Raw genomic sequence first — 19,251 nt, 5'->3', positions numbered from 1 at the left:
AGCCATGGGGTCTTCTTTCTACAACAGCGGGAAAACAAAACCCAAGCTCTCTGCGGGCCAGCACAGCACCCGCAGCCCCTTAATCCAGTCCCCATGGATCCGCCTGAGAGACAGAGTCTATGAATCCATTTTAGAGATAGACAAGCTCTTTCATAGTGAACAACACCGTCATCAGAATGGCTGTTGCTGGCCGGGCACGGCGGCTCACGCCTGTAATCCCAGCACTTTGGGAGGCCGAGGCGTGGATCACTTGATGTCAGGAGTTCAAGACCAGCCTGGCCAACATGGTGAAACTCTGTCTCTAATAAAGGTACAAAAAGATTAGCCAGGCGTGGTGACGCATGCCTGTAATTCCAGCTACCCGGGAGGCTGAGGCAGGAGAATCGCTGGAACCTGGAAGGCAGAGACTGTAGTGAGCCGAGATCGCACCATCGCACTCCAGCCTGGGCGGCAGAGTGAGACTCCATTTCAAAACAAAATAAAAAGACCAACCTGGGCAACACAACGAGACCCTGTCACTCTCTCTCTCTTCGCCCCCCCCCCCCCCGAGATGGAATCTAGCTCTGTTGCCCAGGCTGGAATGCAGTGGTGCGATCTCGGCTCACTGCAACCTCCGCCTCCTGGGTTCAAGCGATTCTTCTGCCTCAGCCTCCCGAGGAGCTGGGACAACAGGCATGTGCCACCACATCTAGCTAATTTTTTGTATTTTTAGTAGAGATGCGGTTTCACCGTGTCAGCTAGGATGGTCTCGATCTCTTGACCTCATGATCTGCCCGCCTCAGCCTCTCAACGTGCTAGGATTACAGGCGTGAGCCACCATGCCTGACCTGACCCTGTCTCTTAAAAACGTAAAAAAAGCCAGGTGTGGTGGCATGCACCTGTCATCCCAATACTCAAGAGGCTGAGGTGGGAGGATCACTTGAGCCTGGGAGGCTGAGGCTGCAGTGAGCCAAAATGGCGCCATTGCACTCCAGCCTGGGCAACAGAGATCCTGTCTCAAGGAAAAAAAAAAAAAAAGAATCTGAAGCTAGGTGGATCATCTCAGGCTTGTTCTACTACACATGGGGTTGGGCCCCGTAAATATTTCTTGGCAAGACTATAGGAGATACAAGAGGAAGGTCTTCTGGTGCTGGGGCATTTGGCCATATCCAGAGGAATGGCAAACAAAATTACTCAATTTCCTTTTGCCTCTACTTTCTCCCCTGGGAAAGGGCAATGTGATTAGTGTCCCCTCCCAAAGTGGGTGGAAGATTAAATAAGTTTGTGTAACACATAAAGCACTTGGAGTAAACTCTGTCTGGTGGTCGGAGCTACCTAAGGCGTTCCGTGACCTACCATTACTCTTCCAGAATCTTTTGGCCTCATATTTCTGGGATGCTCTGGTGGCTTCAAAGCTCTTTCCTGAAGTCATTTCATTTTGATTTTGCTTCTCCTAAGAACTAGTTATCTTACCCCCATTTTGCATGTGAGACAAATGAGGGGAAGAATGAGTTATCTAAGGCCTTAAACCTAGAACTCTTGATCTCAAACCCAAGGAAGCATAATCTTTAAGGTGTTTTCCAGCTCAGACATTCAGTCAGCAGAATTGCTAGTTTGACTTTCAGAACGATATGACTCTCAAAAGGGGGGATAAAATCTAACAGGCCCACAAGGTTGACTTACATTACTTTTATTTTATTGGAACAGCTGTAAACCTAAAATTAAGCGTGAACTTCTCATGCTAATAGATCTAGAAACCAACCACAAAACCAAAACAAATCTTCAAAGTAAATATAAACCACAAAACCAATTAAAAAATTCAAATTAACAACATTAAATCAAGTGACTGGTTAAACCGCTGACACTGAGTATAACAATAACAGAGTAATGGTTTGGGGTGTTTTGTTTTCTGTGTCACATCTTTGGATTTTGATCATGATGGGTCATGATTTGCACCATTGTCATATTCACTATCATTGTTTTATTTTAAAAAAAAAGGGGGAGAAGTTCACAATCCAGTTTGATGGGCCGAGCAATTTAAACAATGCATTCTCGAATGCTGAAAACTGGAAAAGAATACACTTAGTGTAGCATCACTTATTGTATATTTGCTGTGATGCTCACAACTAACGAACTATTCCAAGTGTGTTCACAAAAGACAATAAGGGCCCAATTTATCCTCTAGCAAAGGGCCTATTGTGCTGGCTGCCCTGGAGCTCCTCATTCCTGAGCTGTTGTGTGGGCCTGAAGACTCCATCCTCCCACCACTTTACTCCACTGAACCCAACAGGAAACTCCATTCCCCCAAATTCCGTGACATCACCTCGCCTATCAGGCCGCTGTCCCTTTCTCATTAGTAAGAGACAATTAAAATTATACATCATTCTCATGCTCTGTGCTATGTTATGATGTCAAATTACAGTTCCAATGTATTCAATTATTTAAAAAGCTAATTTCTTTTTTGTCATTGTTTGTTTGTTGTAGTTGTTGTTGTTTTGAGACAGAGGCTCACTCTGTCCCCAGGCTGGAGTGCAGTGGCCCAGGCTGGAGTGCGGTGGTGCAATCTCGGCTCACTGCCACCGCCGCCTCCCGGGTTCAAGCCATTCTCTGTCTTCAGCCTCCCGAGTAGCTGGGATTACAGGTGCATGCCACCACGCCTGGGGAATTTTTTTATGTTTTGTAGAGACGGGGTTTCGCCACGTTGCCCAAGCTGGTCTGGAAATCCTGAGCTCAAGCAATCCGCCCACCTCGGCCTCCCAAAGTGCTGGGATTACAGGCGTGAGCCACCGCGCCCGGCCGAATTATTTAAGAAGCGAATTTCTTAGTCTATGAAAATGACGTTCAATGGCAAATGGCAAAATGAAGTTCTGACTTTTCCACCTGTAAAGTAGATTGATATAAGCGGGAGTGAGATGACCTTGTCGCTATCAGATAAGACAAGAGAACTGAGGGCAGCCAGTTGTGGCCACAGCAACTCTCTGAGTGAATCGCTGCCACACTGGGCACAGAAGCGCACACTCTGAAATCGAATGTTTTGGATTCCTTTCTACATAATTCTAGTAAAAGAGTTATTCCACAACCTAGGGGGGCTGCCTTAGAGCCCCGTTTGAGACACTCTGGGCTCAAAGATCATGATGTCAGTGCGCAAAAGTGGGCAGAACCTGCACCAGGTGCCCAACGCCCAGCCCTCACTTCCAGAGCTCAGGACTCTTGCAAGAGCGACTCCAGCTCCCGGCCTGCCGCTGTCTACATTCGCGCTCTTCCTTCCTCGGGAAACAAACAGTGGATCAGACCTCCCAGTCTCTGGGTTCCCCAGAGTTTGGCCGTGCGCCGGGGCAGCGCGGCCCCTCCCAGCAGCACAGCACAGACCCCACCCCATCCTCCAACGCCCCGGGTTCCTGCTCCATCACCGACACCACTATCGCCACCACGTGCAGGTCCGAGAAGACAAAAGAGGCCCACCCGCTCTCACCGGGGATTTTATCCGCCTCTCCGGCACACACACACTCTCACTCACGCACTCGCGCGCCGGCCTCCCAGCTGTCCGTGTCCGGGGCGGGGACCGGCTTGGCACCGACCGCTGCGGGCCGAGCAGAGCGCGCCGCCCGCTGTCAGCGCTCGCCGGCTCCTCGCGCCCCTGCCCGCTGCGCTCTGCCCAGAGCAGAAGCCCGGCTGGCCGACCCACGGGCAGAAGGACGGGCGTCTGCTCGGGCGGAGGCGGCGCGGTGGCTGATCCGAGCGCGGAGGGCGCCGCCGGGGCCGGGAGTTAGGCGCGGTCCTGCTCAGCCCAGCTCGCCGCGCGCCGGCCCTCGGCGCCCGGGTTCTGCGGATCAGGTGGGTCCCGCGGGGCGCCGCCCAGGCCCCCGAAGGCCACGAGCAGGACACGGACTGGGGGCTCCGCGCTTGGGCGAGGGTGGTGAGGGAGTGGGGGCGGGCCGCTGCTCCGGCCCTGCCCGGTTTCTGCCCCACCTGTGTCCCTACTTTTGTTCTTGTCGCTACCTCGGTGCCAAATCGGACCCAGTTTCTGTCCCTCTGTCCCCATCCTGTGCCCGTCCCTCCCTCTGTCCAGCCTTCCAAGACTGGAGCCTGAGGAGCTGCAAGCTGAGGTTCCCCCACGGGTCCGCGGGGTGGGGGAGGGGAAGAGAGGGGAGATGCAGGGGACACAGGATGCGACCGAGTAAGTCGCAGTGAGTGAGGGGCCTGTCCTTGCCTGTGATGCAGGAGAGAGGAATGGCTCTTGCCCAGGACAAGATAGGAAGGGGGCGCCTCTGGGAAGGGGAATCTGGGAGTGGGGGGATAAAGCGAGGGTCGCAGGAACCCCAAGGAGGAGGGGAATAGAGAGGGAGATGTCAGAGAGCTTCGGAGAGCCGAGGACTCAGCCAGACGCCCAGCATGGGGAAAGTTTCCGACGCGAACTTTGGCATCCGGGGTGCCTGCAGCACTGGGGCGATGGGAGGCGGGAGTTTCCTCCAACTCTTCAAACCACCTCGCTCCCACTCGAAAGGGACACCACCCCGCGTTTGGAAATGGCAGGAAAACGGCTAAACACAATGATTGCACAAACTCTTGAAGAGCGTCCAAAAAAACAGTAAAAAGAAGAAGAAAAAATGTCAGCGCGCGAAGAGCGACAGAAGCAGACGGATTTGAGATTCCTCGATCTTCCCGCTGTGGCGGCCGGGAGGGACGGGGAGGCGCGGAGGGTGTGAGGGCCGCTCCTCCCCGCAGGAAGGAACCGAGACCCGAGGCAGCTGTTTTGAGGCTTTGCTCGTCCTTTGCACTCCTTCGGGCTCCTGAGCAGGCCGGGCTGCCTCCTTCCTTTACCTGGAAACAGGCGTGTCTGAGGAGGCAGGAGATGTAGGGTGCAGCCCTGGCCTGCCGCTTGCTGCCAGTAAGGAGCCACCTTCCCAGACAGAGCCTCAGTTTCCCCGATTGTGAAATAAGGATACTACTGGAGACCTTCCTTCCAGTCTCTGAGTAAGGAAATGCAAAGTGCATGACGAAGGAGGGCTCTGGGGGTAGGGGATGTGGAGGACAGGGTTATTCTGCTGCATTTCTGCGCTTCTTTGACTACATCAGGCACTTTCTACCTCTTTCCGAGTTACATTTGGGTGAATTTTGCCTCCTCTACCAGATAGGGGGCAGCTTGCGGATCGAAGTTATCTCATTTACACGTAACACGTGCTCAATGACTGAATAAGGCAGAGCTGAACGAGTCCCTAGGGATTGCCCAGTCCAGGAGATTTCAACTGTGTCCTGTGAGGCCCTGCATCCTGCCTGAAGGACCACCATGTTTGGGGAGGGGAACCTAGAGGACAGGGCTCTGGCCCCTTCCCTATCTTATTTCAGACAGAACCAGTTCCGTTCTTCCTTTATCTCTTCTATGTATTGGGAAACTCCTGAGAACGTTTTTGATGTCAGATTGCTCAGATCCAACCTGATCCAATTTTTGGTGGAGTAGCTGAGGTCCAGAAGTGTGCAAAGTGATTTGGGCAAGCTTCTCTAGTGGCCAGACCTTACCAGGAGACCTGTCCTCTAAATCATAGGCTAGGGGCTGCCTTTCCCTGGCCATAGTGGCTCTGAGCAGCCATTTCCCCAGCTCTTAGCACCAGCTCTCCCACACTCCAACTCCAGGGCCCCAGGGCTGCCTTCTGGCCCTTCTGGGAGAAGAAGCCTGTGAATCTCATCCTCTGAGCACTTCCAGGCCTTTAGTGGGCCCATTTATGTGAGTTGGTCTTACAGGTTGAGGTAAAAAATAATGAGGTTCCCTGGCCCAACTGAGTAGACTAGGTATCTGCCTGTGTCCCTGCTTTTGTTCTTGTTGCTACTTCTGTGTCATAACCGACCCAGTCTGTCCCCATTTGGTGCCCATCCCTGCCTTCGTCCAGCCTTCTAAGACTGGAACCTGAGGGGCTGTGGGCTGAGCAGCCCTTCAGGCTAACCCATTTTCTAGTTGAGGAAATGAAGGCTGAGAGAGACCAAGGAACATATGGGCACTCAGCAACTAAATGGCAGCTAGGATTTGAATGCAGTTCTGGCTCTAAGGTTGGTGCTTTTTCCATTACATCACCTGTCATGATGGCTAGAAAATGGCTAATGGACAAACGTCATCGAGACAGGGAGAGGGGTGAGGGGAGAACAACCGAAGGAGGGGGCAGCTTTCAGTAGGGGACTGGACATTAATAGAGATATAAACTCACAAATATAATTTTATCTGAAATGAATGTACTCTTTGCCCTGCACTTTCCTTTTATTTTAGGTTGGATATGTAAAACTTATTTTCTTTCTTTTTTTTGAGACAGTCTCCCTCTGTTGCCCAGGCTGGAGTGCAGTGACGCTATCTTGACTCACTGCAACCTCCACCTCCCAGATTAAAGCAATTCTCCCACCTCAGCCTCCCAAGTAGCTAGGATTACAGGCATGCACCACCACACCCAGCTAATTTTTTAATTTTAAGTAGAGAGAGGGTTTCACCATGTTGGTCAGGCTGGTCTCGAACTCCTGACCTCAGGTGATCCACCCACCTCTGCCTCCCAAAGTGGTAGGATTACAGGCGTGAGCCACCATGCCCAGTTGTAAAACCTACAAATCTTAGGTGTTTGATTTGGCAACTCTTTTTTTTTTTTTTTTTTTTTTTTTTGAGACAGAGTCTCATTCTGTCTCCCAAGCTGGAATGCAGTGGTGGGATCTTGAATCACTGCAACCTCTGCCCCTCGAGTTCATTCAAGCGATTCTCTCTTTTTTTGTTTTTTTGGGGTTTTTTTTGGTTTTTTTTTTTTTTTTTTTTTGAGACGGAGTCTTGCTCTGTTGCTCAGGCTGGAGTTTAATGGCATGATCTTGGCTCACTGAACCTCTGCCTCCCGAGTTCAAGTGATTCTCCTGCCTCAGCCTCCTGAGTACCTGGGATTACAGGCACCTGCCACCACGCCGGCTAATTTTTTTTGTATTTTTAGTAGAGTTGGGGTTTCACCATGTTGGCCAGACTGGTCTCAAACTCCTGACCTTGTGATCTGACCACCTCAGCTTCCCAAAATGATGGGATTACAGGTGTGAGCCACCACGCCCGGCCTACCTTCCATTTTTTAAGATTGAATTTTAAGAGTTTTTGGAGAAAACAACATGAGTCAGGGCAGAATAGGAAATAAGATGGTGATATGGAGACCATCATGGGCCAGGGCTTGGGAAGAAAAGAACCAAATGGTGGTTGGAATAATGACCTCAGGAATAGGGATTTCTGGGCACTAATATGTTATGTCAACAATAAATAGACCTTTGTGGCCAAAAGCTAAGATTTGGGGGTTGTTTGTTATGCAGCATGGCTGCAGCAAAAGCTAACTGATACACATTGTATAGCTGCGATAAGTGCAGATTGTGATGAAACTTTCATGCCATGATAAGGAGTTGTGAGCAATGGGGAATCAACAGAGAAGTAAGGAAAATCACATAAAAGGTTAGTCTCTATGGGTCAACTGGGATTTAAAGACCTGGTGCTTGTACTCTGTGGGCCAGGCAAATTCATCCATGTTCATGGCTTTAAATGCTACCTCTATAGCATTCATCTTATCTCCAACCTTGGGCATCTAATCTGCATGTTTAACTGCCCAATGGGCATCTTTGTTTTGAATGTCTCAAAGGCACTGCAAACTCAACAAGTCCAAGCTAGAATTATCTTATGGTGGCTTTCCATCCTGGGTCACTGTATGAATGAATGATGGTGCCACTAGCTGAGAGAGTAAGGGAGAATGAATGTTTGGGGAGGGGAGAGATAATGAGTTTAGTTCCATGCTAAATTGTTCAGAGCAGTCCAGGAAGATAAAGATTAGAAGTTGCATTGGGTAATTAGGAGATTACTGGAACACACTGAGAGCAGTTTTGGTGGAGTTGAGGGTAGGCAAGCTAGATTGCTGATAGGTGAGGAGGACGTAATGAAAACAATGAGGATAGTCAACTCTTTCTCTTTTTTTTGAGATGGGGTTTTGCTCTTGTTGCCCAGGCTGGAGTGCAGTGGCATGATCTCAGCTCACTGCAACCTCCACCTCCCGGGTTCAAGGGATTCTCCCGCCTCAGGTTCCCGAGTAGCTGGGATTACAGGCATCCACCACCAGGCCCAGCTAATTTTTTGTATTTTTAGTAGAGATGAGGTTTCACCATGTTGTCCAGGCTGGTCTTGAACTCCTGACCTCAAGTGATCCACCTGCCTCAGCCTCCCAAAGTGCTGGGATTACAGGCATGAGCCATCATGCCTGGCCCAGGATAGTCAACTCTTTCAAGAAGTTTATTTGAGGTCAGGAGAGGCCAGGTGTGGTGGCTCACACCTGTAATCCCAGAACTTGGGGAGGCCAAGGTGGGCAGATCACCTGAGGTCAGGAGTTCGAGACAAGCCTGGCCAACAAAGTGAAACCCCATCTCTACTAAAAATACAAAAATTAGTTGGGCATGGTAATCCTGTAATCCCAGCTACTTGGAAGGCTGAGGCATGAGAATCGCTTGAACCCGGGAGGTGGAGATTGCAGTGAGCTGAGATGGCACCACTGCACTCCAGCCTGAGTGACAGAGCAAGGCCCTGTCTCAAAAAAGAAAAAAGAAAAAAGAATGATGTAGATTCGGTCCATGCACTGAAGCCAAAGGGTTCATCATGTAGTATGCTCAACCCAGGTTTCTTTCTTTTCTTTCTTCCTTCCTTTATTTGTAAAAGATGGGGTCTTGCCTTGTTGCCCAGGCTGGGGTACAGTGGCTATTCACAGATGTGATCTCATTACCGATCAGCACAGGAGTTTTGTCCTGCTCCGTTTCCAACCTAAGTCAGTTTACCCCTCCTTAGGCAACCTGGTGGTTCCCCACTCCCAGGATATCACCATATTGATGCCAAACTTAGTGCAGACACCTGATCTGCCTGCATAGTACACTGCAGCCCAGAACTCCTGGGCTCAAGTGATCCTCCCACCTCAGCCCCCTGAGTAGCTGGGACGGTAGGTGTGAGCCACCATGCCTGGCAACCCAGAATTACTTCTAAAAGTCCTTTCAGTTCTAAAAAGAAGAAGTGAGCATCTGTTGTCTAAATCTCCAGCCAAAGAGCTGATTGGCTCAGCTTGTCCAAATGTGGCGAGGAGACCACAGACCTCTGTCATGTGCAATCAGACCCGGCCATGGGAGTTTCCAAGGCTTGGGCTATGGCAGCCATTATGCCAATTTTCATTGCCAAACAGAGTCTCAGGAGGCAGAAGCAGTGATGGCCGTGGGGTGGAGACCCAATGCCTTCTGTTCAAATTTTGTGCCACAGGGCAACCCCACACAGACATCCACAAGAGACTTTGGAGGTGTGCACGTACTTCCTGGGGTTCCTCTCTGAAGCCCTGTGTGGCTGACAGATATGAATGGCAAGGAAAAGCATGGGTCTAACTCAGAGAGTGAGTGGTCTGAGATGGAGGAGGAGATTCCATAGAGAGTGAGCCTAGCGGCTGGGTGCGGTGGTTCGCGACTGTAATCCCAGGATGTTGGGAGGCCAAGGCAGGCAGATCACCTGAGGTCAGGAGTTCGAGACCAGCCTAGCCAACATGGCGAAACCCCGTCTCTACTGAAAATACAAAAATTAGCTGGGCGTGGTTGTGCGCACCTGTAATCTCAGCTGCTTGGGAGGCTGAGGCAGGAGAATCACTTGAACTCGGGAGGTGGAGGTTGCAGTGAGCTGAGATTGTGCCACTGCGCTCCAGCCTAGGCAACAAAACAAGACTCTGTCTAAAAAAAAAAAAAAAAAAAAAAAAAAAAAAAAAAAAAAAAAAGAGTGAGTCTAGGAAGCTGAAGGAGGATGGGGTATCCAGGAGGATGTGGTATCCAGGAGGACAGGAGGATGTGGTCAAGAGGGTTGAATGGTGCAGAGGTTGGGTAGAAAAAATGGATCCTGGAAGAGAGCAGCTGACAGAGATCAGCGTGGGTTGACAGTAAGACCCCGAGGGAAACAAAAACAAGTATAAAATTATTATGATTAGATTTCTCTACACTGGTGCACAGTTTCAGGAGTAAGACCATGTACTCATCTCATGTGAGCCTCACAAAAGCCCTGAAGCTAGCAGAACAGAAATGACTTTCCCCATTTTGTATGTAGGGAAACTGAGGCTTAGAGTTTTAATGTCTTGGCCAAAAAACCTCAAAAATTAAGTAGCAGAACTGAGGCATGAAAGCCGGGTCCTGACTCCAAACATAGGGTGGCTTGGAGCCCTCAGTGGGCACATGTAGGGAAAGGAGGTAGTTCACGAGGTGGCAGCTGTAGTGACCTTCCCTGGGGCACAGCAGGGCTCCTTCCTGGCTTTACTCAGACTGAAATCAGCCAGAGAGAGTGAAAAGCAGCAAATGGAAGAGGCTGGGCAGAGAGAGGCCAGATCCTGTCCTGCAATCGGTTCCTTCTTTTTTTTTCTTTGGAGACAGAGTCTCGTTCTGTCACCCAGGCTGGAGTGAAGTGGTGTGATCTTGGCTCACTGTAACCTCCGCCTCCCAGGTTCAAGTGATTCTCCTATCTCAGCCTCCCAAGTACAGGCACACACCACCACACCCAGCTAATTTTTGTATTTTTAGTACAGACGCGGTTTCCCCATGTTGGCCAGGCTGGTCTCAAACTCATGACCTCAAGTGATCCCCCTGCTTCGGCCTCCAAAAGTGCTGGGATTACAGGCACAAACCACCACACCCAGCCTCACAATTAGTTCTTAACAAGAATTTTTCAATCGACCTCTGTCTCAGTGCTCTCATCTTCAGGAGGGCATGCTTTAAAAGCCCTGAACTCGACCGGGCACAGTGGCTCACGCCTATAATCCCAGCACTTTGGGAGGCCAAGGCAGGCGGATCACCTGAGGTAGGGAGTTCAAGACCAGCCTGACCAACATGGAGAAACCCCGTCTCTACTAAAAATATAAAATTAGCCAGGCGTAGTGGCCCATGCCTGTAATCCCAGCTACTAGGGAGGCTGAGGCAGGAGAATCGCTTGAACCCGGGAGGTGGAGGTTATAGTGAGCCGAGATCATGCCATTGCACTCCAGCCTGGGTAACAAGAGCGAAACTCTGTCTCAAAAATAAAATAAAATAAAATAAAATAAAATAAAGTAAAATAATAAAATAAAATATAAAATAAAATAATAAAAAATAAAATAAAAATACCTGAACTCGGCTCCCCTTAGGGATGAGGCACTGAAAAGAGCTCTGGGTTGAATGTGAGGTGGTTCTCCCTCTCCCTCTCCCTCTCCCTCTCCCTCTCCCTCTCCCTCTCCCTCTCCCTCTCCCTCTCCCTCTCCCTCTCCCTCTCCCTCTCTTCGGTCTCCCTCTCTTCGGTCTCCCTCTCTTCGGTCTCCCTCTCTTCGGTCTCCCTCTCCTTCTTTTTTCGGTCTCCCGCAGTTATCGAAGCTGGACTGTACTGCCATGATCTCGGCTCGCTGCAACCTCCCTGCCTCGGGCTCCTGTGACTCTCCTGCCTCGGCCTGCCGAGTGCCTGGGATTGCAGGCGCGCGCCGCCACGCCTGAATGGTTTTTGTATTTTTGGTGGAGACGGGGTTTCGCCGTGTTGACCGGGCTGGTCTCCAGCTCCTGGCCTCGAGTGATCTGCCTGCCTCGGCCTCCCGAGGTGCTGGGATTGCAGACGGAGTCTCGCTAACTCAATGCTCAATGGTGCTCAGGCTGGAGTGCAGTGGTGTGATCTCGGCTCGCTGCAACCTCCACCTACCAGCCTCCTGCCTTGGCCTCTTAAAGTGCTAAGATTACAGCCTCTGCCCCGCTGCCACCCCGTCTAGGAAGTGAGGAGCATCTCTGCCTGGCCGCCCGTCGTCTGGGATGTGAGGAGCCCCTCTGCCCGGCCGCCCTATCTGGGAAGTGAGGAGCGCCTCTGCCCGGCCGCCCATCGTCTGGGAGGTGAGGAGCGCCTCTGCCCGGCTGCCACCCCGTCTGGGAGGAAGTGAGGAGCGCCTCTGCCCGGCTGCCCCGTCTGGGAGATGAGGAGCACCTCTGCCCGGCCGCCCCGTCTGGGAGGTGAGGAGCGCCTCTGCCTGGCCGCCACCCCGTCTGGGAGGAAGTGAGGAGCGCCTCTGCCCGGCTGCCACCCCATATGGGAAGTGAGGAGCGCCTCTGCCCAGCCGCCCCTTCTGGGAGGTGAGGAGCACCTCTGCCCGGCCGCCCCGTCTGGGAGGTGAGGAGTGCCTCTGCCCGGCCGCCCCGTCTGGGAGGTGAGGAGCGCCTCTGCCTGGCCGCCACCCCGTCTGGGAGGAAGTGAGGAGCGCCTCTGCCCGGCTGCCACCCCCTATGGGAAGTGAAGAGCGCCTCTGCCCAGCCGCCCCTTCTGGGAGGTGAGGAGCACCTCTGCCCAGCCGCCCCGTCTGGGAGGTGAGGAGTGCCTCTGCCCGGCCGCCCCGTCTGGGAGGTGAGGAGCGCCTCTGCCTGGCCGCCACCCCGTCTGGGAGGAAGTGAGGAGCACCTCTGCCCAGCTGCCCCATCTGGGAAGTGAGGAGCGCCTCTGCCCGGCTGCCACCCCCTATGGGAAGTGAGGAGCGCCTCTGCCTGGCCGCCCACTCTGGGAAGTGAGGAGCGCCTCTGCCTGGCCGCCCACTCTGGGAAGTGAGGAGCGCCTCTGCCTGGCCACTCCGTCTGGGAAGGGAGGAGCGCCTCTGCCCGGCCACCCCCTCTGGGAGGTGAGGAGCGCCTCTGCCCGGCCGCCACCCCGTCTGGGAGGAAGTGAGGAGCACCTCTGCCCGGCTGCCCCATCTGGGAAGTGAGGAGCGCCTCTGCCTGGCCGCCCACTCTGGGAAGTGAGGAGCGCCTCTGCCTGGCCACTCCGTCTGGGAAGGGAGGAGCGCCTCTGCCCGGCCACCCCCTCTGGGAGGTGAGGAGCGCCTCTGCCCGGCCGCCACCCCGTCTGGGAGGAAGTGAGGAGCACCTCTGCCCGGCCGCCCCGTCTGGGAAGTGAGGAGCGCCTCTGCCTGGCTGCCATCCCGTCTGGGAAGGGAGGAGCGCCTCTGCCCAGCCGCCACACCGTCTGGGAAGTGAGGAGCGCCTCTGCCTGGCCACCCTGTCTAGGAGGTGAGGAGCGCCTCTGCCCGGCCGCCCAGTCTGGGAAGTGAGGAGCGCCTCTGCCCGGCCGCCCTGTCTGGGAGGTGAGGAGCGCCTCTGCCCGGCCGCCCTGTCTGGGAGGTGAGCGCCTCTGCCCGGCCGCCCTGTCTGGGAGGTGAGGAACGCCTCTGCCCGGCCGCCCTGTCTGGGAAGTGAGGAGCGCCTCTGCCCGGCCGCCCTGTCTGGGAGGTGAGGAGCGCCTCTGCCCGGCAGCCACCCCGTCTGGGAGGAAGTGAGGAGCGTCTCTGCCCGGCCGCCCCGTCTGGGAAGTGAGGAGCGCCTCTGCTCGGCCGCCCGGTCTGGGAAGTGAGGAGCGCCTCTGCCCGGCCGCCCCCTCTGGGAAGTGAGGAGCGCCTCTGCCCCGCCGCCCGTCTGGGAGGTGAGGAGCGCCTCTGCCTGGCTGCCACCCGGTCTGGGAGGAAGTGAGGAGCGCCTCTGCCCGGGCGGTCCCGTCTGGGAAGCGAGGAGCGCCTCTGCCCGGGCGGCCCCGTCTGGGAAGCCAGGAGCGCCTCTGCCCGGGCGGCCCCGTCTGGGAAGCGAGGAGCGCCTCTGCCCGGCCGCCCTGTCTGGGAGGTGAGGAGCGCCTCTGCCCGGCTGCCCTGTCTGGGAGGTGAGGAGCGCCTCTGCCCGGCTGCCCTGTCTGGGAGGTGTACCCAACAGCTCCGAAGAGACAGCGACCATCGGGAGCCCATGAGGACGATGGCGGTTTTGTTGAAAGGAAGGGGGGGGAAGTGTGGGGAAAGGAAGGAGAGATCAGATTGTTGCTGTGTCTGTGTAGAAAGAGGTGGGCATAGGAGACTCCATTTTGTTCTGACTAGGAGAAATTCTTCTGCCTTGGGATGCTGTTGATCTATGGCCTTTCCCCCAGCCCCCTGCTCTCTGAAACATGTGCTGTGTCAACTCAGGCTTAAATGGATTAAGGGCGGTGCGAGATGTGCTTTGTTAAACAGATGCTTGAAGGCAGCATGCTCTTTAAGAGTCATCGCCACTCCCTAATCTCAAGTACCCAGGGGCACAAACACTGCAGAAGGCCGCAGGGACCTCTGCCTGGGAAAACCAGAGACCTTTGTTCATGTGTTTATCTCCTGACCTTCTCTCCACTATCATCCTATGACCCTGCCATATCTCCCTCTCCCAGAAACACCCAAGAATGATCAATAAATACTTCATAAATTAAAAAAAAAAAAAAGAATGTGAGGTGGTCACGTCCCATCCTGTGCTGGTGCTGCTAGCTATGGGTGCTGTGGGACAGTTGCCCCGTCAGCCAAATGGCATAAGGCCCAAGTCTAGCCAACTCCTCTCTGAGCAACACCTGCAATGAAACAAAAAGCAGGAAAAAAAAACTCCAAACACACAGGAAATGGATGCTCCAACCAAAAACCTGCAAGGGAAATGCAGCTGTTGTTCCCAATGAAATCCCAACTTGGGGGCCCCTCTTGCCAATTTGGACACCAGGAACTGAGGCTCTAGAAGAGGTACCTGTTCCAGAGACTCATGTTGTGAATAAGATATTCATTCAGCATTCACTGACCTACCACAAATCCATTAATTCATTTATTAATTAACCCAGAATTTACTGAGCACCTACTACATCCTGGGCTAGATACCTGAGATGTCACCATGCACAAGATAGACACAATCCCTGCCCACGTGGAGGCCATAGCTTAGCTTGAGAGACAGTTGCACATGGCTGAGCATGGTGGCTCACACTTGTAATCCCACTTTGGAAGGCAGAGGCAGGCAGATCACTTGAGGTCAGGAGTTCGAGACCACCCTGGCCAACATGGTGAAACCCCATCTCTACTAAAAATACAAAAATTAGCTAGGCTTGGTGGTGGGAGCCTGTGATCCTAGCTACTCAGGAGGCTGAGGCATGAGAATCGCTTGAACCCAAGAGGTGGAGGTTGCAGTGAACTGAGATGGCACCACTACACTCCAGCCTGGGCGACAGAGCTAGACGCCATCTCAAAAAAAGAAAACAAGAGAAAAAAAAAACAAAAAACTAATTGCACAGTGACAGCCACAAAGAAGTGCCGAGTGTGTATAACAGGGGCCTGATCCTGGCCAGGGACGTGGCCAAGGAAGGCTTCCCTGAGGAAATTACCTTTACACTGAGCCCTTAGGGAGTCATAGGGGGAACTGAATAGAGAGTTTCAGGCAGAGGGAAGAAGCAAGGAGAATCAATCGTCCTGCTCTTCCTCCGACTGTTCTGGAATCTAGACAGCCCTGGTGGCTGGAGGGGCACAGAGAAAGGAGCAAGCCTGGGGCGAAGGGTGATGTTGGGGCTGGCAACATCTGTGAGCAGAGGAGCAGCTGCCTGCCCTTCTCCTGCCCCAGGGAAACCATGAGTCCTCAAGTGGCAGGCCAGCTGTCCTCTGGAGGAATTCTCCTGGCATCTGTGGGAAAAGCCAAGACACTTTCAAAATTAGGAGTGGGGTAGCTTTTAAGGAAGCCTGGCTCCCCGAGAGCAGGGACTGGGCCTGGGTTTGCTTGTGGTTGCCTAAATCTCTGGCTGTTTATAGATTGGTGTTTGATGTGCAAACTCTGTCTGCGTATATTCACCAGAGCCATGCAGAGAAAGGGAGAATTAATATTTCTATGTGCACATTTAATCAAGTGCTTAGGAATTCATTCCAGGGCATGAAAATTCAACATAGGAAGTGCTCAGAAAATGTTTGGGGCAGCTACATTGAGTAGCAAATGAGAAGGTATACAGGCCAGAGGTCATGGTTGTATGCAACAGAGGGAGATTTCAGCTCACTGAGGCAGAAGACGCATGTCTTGGAAGGGATGTTTTGTTGTTGACAACATCCTTGAGAAGGCTAGAAAACAAAGCTGGCCAGAACCAGTAAAGACCGGGCAATAAACACAAGGTCTGGTATAGGAGCTAATTCTAGCTCTTGCTGCTGTAACGTTTCTCTAGCACCTGCCTCCATGAGGCTTCCTTAGGTTGCAGAGCCATTAACTGGCCAGGCCTAGGTCACTCCTGCATTCCAAGTGTAAGTGAATGGACTTGAGGAGGCTCTGGCCTGTTGTGCTCTGGTGATGGGTGAGGGGTTGCTGATACTAAACTGGGCAGCCACAAGACCACCGATGCCACCAGAGATGGGGAACCTTGTAGTGCCACAGAATTCTGCTGGCCTAAGGAGGGTCACAGGGCCACAGCTGAGGGAGGGCAAAAGCCTTCTCGGGAGGTTTCAGATGAGATCAGGCGCGTTCAGGGTGGTATGGCCATAGACTTTCTGGGGAGCTTTCAGAACAGCAGCCTGACATTGAGCACTTTAGTGAAACTCAAAATCCGCCTGTATAAAATAGGTTGGTTTTTAGAGCTAAGTGTCTATTGCCCGGCATGTGGTACTATTGAATGGCTGTGCTGTTATCATTATTATTAGTAGAAGTAATAGTAATTTCACCCAGCTGTTACCACAGCAGTTATGTCCTCGAGGGAAAGAGACCCAACGCATGAAAATCTAGGGAAATTCAGAAGTAACCACACACATTGATACATAGAAATTCTTCGCAAGTTCCTTTAAATGTTTGTCTCCTCAGTATACTGAAACGGGGATTTGATTTACCAAAAATAATCAAATACGTGAATGAGTCACCATCTTACAGACCCTTGATACCTACTGTTGAAGAAAGTAGTTCTTTTGCAGGAGTAGACAGATCTTCTTAGAGACCCCAGACTTGCTTCACTAAGGAAGGCTTAGCAAAGGAAGAAGAAAGTTCACACCCTTGTGACTGGGGGCAACCCCACCCCACCCCCAGCACACACACACATCCCCAGGAGAGTTGGGCTTCACCACCATACTCTCCCTTCCCACCTGAAGAATGTAGCTTCCCACAAACACAGAAGGCCTGCCGGCAGTGTTGTGCTAGGAAGTGTTTCATGACCAGCTCTTTGAAAAATGAAAGCTCTGGTATGTGGTCTTTGCCAATTTTTGTAGTGTCAATATTTCCAAGGCCAATTTCAAGTTACCACCACTTGAGGAGCTGGGAGTAGGTGCACAGTAGCACATTGATGTCTAGTATTTTCCATTCTGACTAGACACAATAGATGTAAGTAACTTCATGAGTATAAAATGAGGCTGGCCACAGTGGCTTACGCCTGTAATCCCAGCACTTTGGGAGGCCAAGGCAGGGGATGGTTTGAGACTGGGCAACACAGTAAGACTTCACCTCTAAAAAAAATAAAGGATTAGCTGGGCATGGTGATGTGCACTTGTAGTCCCAGCTACTGGGGAGGCTAGGGTGGGAGGATCGCTTGAGCTCAGGAGACAGAGGCTTTGGTGAGCGGTGATCATGCCACTGCCCTCAGCCTAGGCAACAGAGTGAGACCCAGTCTCAAAAAAAAAAAAAAAAGAATATAAAATATAATAAAGTAATTAGGAAGTGATGAGTTTTTATGATTACCTTTGTTCCTAATACAGTTCATTTAATTGTAAGTTTATATAATTAAAATTTTTAATTAGGGTTATGTTTAACAACTGGGTCACCAAATTCTTGAAAATGTAACACGCAAGCCAGCATGAACCAACTCCATCACACTGCTGGCTTGGGGGATCCCAGAGAGAGGTCTGTACAAAGAGGTCATCCCTAAATAGTGACCCCTACCCCTCCTTGTCACTTTCAAGATGTCAACATCCTTGTTTTGTTTTGTTTTGAGACAGACTCTCGCTCTGTTGCCCAGGCTGCAATGCAGTGGTGTGATCTCAGCTCACTGCAACCTCCGCCTCCCGGGTTCAAGTGATTCTCCTGCCTCAGCCTCCCCAGTAGCTGAGATTACAGGCATGCACCACCATGCCTGGCTAATTTTTTTTTCTTTTTGAGACGGAGTTTCACTCTTGTTGCCCAGGCTGGAATGCAATGGCGAGATCTTGGTTCACTGCAACTTCTGCCTCCCGGGTTCAAGTGATTCTCCTGCCTCAGCCTCCCAAGTAGCTGGGATTACAGGTGCCCACCACCACACCTGGCTAATTTTTGTATTTATATTAGCAGAGGCAGGGTTTCACCATGTTGGGCAGGCTGGTCTTGAACTCCTGACCTCAGATGATCCACTTGCCTTGGCCTCCCAAAGTGCTGGGATTACAGGTGTGAGCCACCACGCCCAGCCCCAACATCCTTTATTTGCCTTATAACCCTTGCGTTTGGTTCAGAGCTGAATCCTCAGGGCTTAGAACAGTGCTAGCCTGCATGTAGTAGGCCCTCAATGAACATGAATTGATTAAATGAAGAGAGGCAGAATATGGAGACTTTAAGAGTTCACATCCTAACAGGCTAAGGCAGGAGGATCGCTTGAGGCCAGGAGTTTGAGACTACAGTGTGCTATGATCATGTCTGAATAGCCACTGCACTCCAGCCTGAGCAACGCAGTGAGACCCTGCCTCTGAAAGAAAACTTTAAACACACACAAACACACACGCACACACGCACACATCCACATCCTGCCTCTGGTTGAGCCTGTTTCTGCATCTGTAAAATTAGGTTCCCTTCAGCTATAAAAAGTCTATACCTGGTAGGCCTGGCACAGTGGCTCACACCTGTAATCCCAGCACTTTGGGAGGCCAAGGCAGATGGATCATCTGAGGTCAGGAGTTTGAGATCAGCCTCGCCAACATGGTGAAACACCATCTCTGCTAAAAATACAAAAATTAGCTGGGCATGGTGGCATGTGCCTGTAATCCCAGCTACTTGGGAGGCTGAGGCAGGAGAATCGCTTGAACCCAGGAGGTGGAGGTTGCAGTGAGCTGGGATCGTGCCACTGCACTCCAGCCTGGGCGACAGAACGAGACTCCACCTCAAAAAAAGAAAAAAGCCTATACCTTGTAAAGACATCCTTTCTGCACAGCACGGCCAAACAGAGATCCTCAGTGGAGCATCTTCAAGGGTGGGCGCTAGTGCGCTGGTTCTTAGGACTGTCGGTTTGATTCTTCAGCTTTTTTTTTTTTTTTTCTTTTTTGAGACAGAGTCTCACTGTCGCCAGGCTGGAGTGCAGTGGCGCAATCTCGGGTCACTGCAACCTCTGCCTCCCGGGTTCAAACGATTCTCCTGCCTCGGCCTCCTGAGTAGCTGGGATTACAGGCGCGCACCACCGCGCCTGGCTAATTTTTGTATTTTTAGTAGAGACGAGGTTTCACTGTGTTGGTCAGGCTGGTCTCGAACTCCTGACCTCGTGATCTGCCCACCTCGGCC

Source organism: Pongo pygmaeus, chromosome 13 (assembly GCF_028885625.2).
Source record: "Pongo pygmaeus isolate AG05252 chromosome 13, NHGRI_mPonPyg2-v2.0_pri, whole genome shotgun sequence".
In the NCBI taxonomy this organism is placed as follows: domain Eukaryota; kingdom Metazoa; phylum Chordata; class Mammalia; order Primates; family Hominidae; genus Pongo; species Pongo pygmaeus.
The sequence above is the reverse complement of the archived record's forward strand: the minus strand, read 5'-3'. Positions refer to the sequence as shown.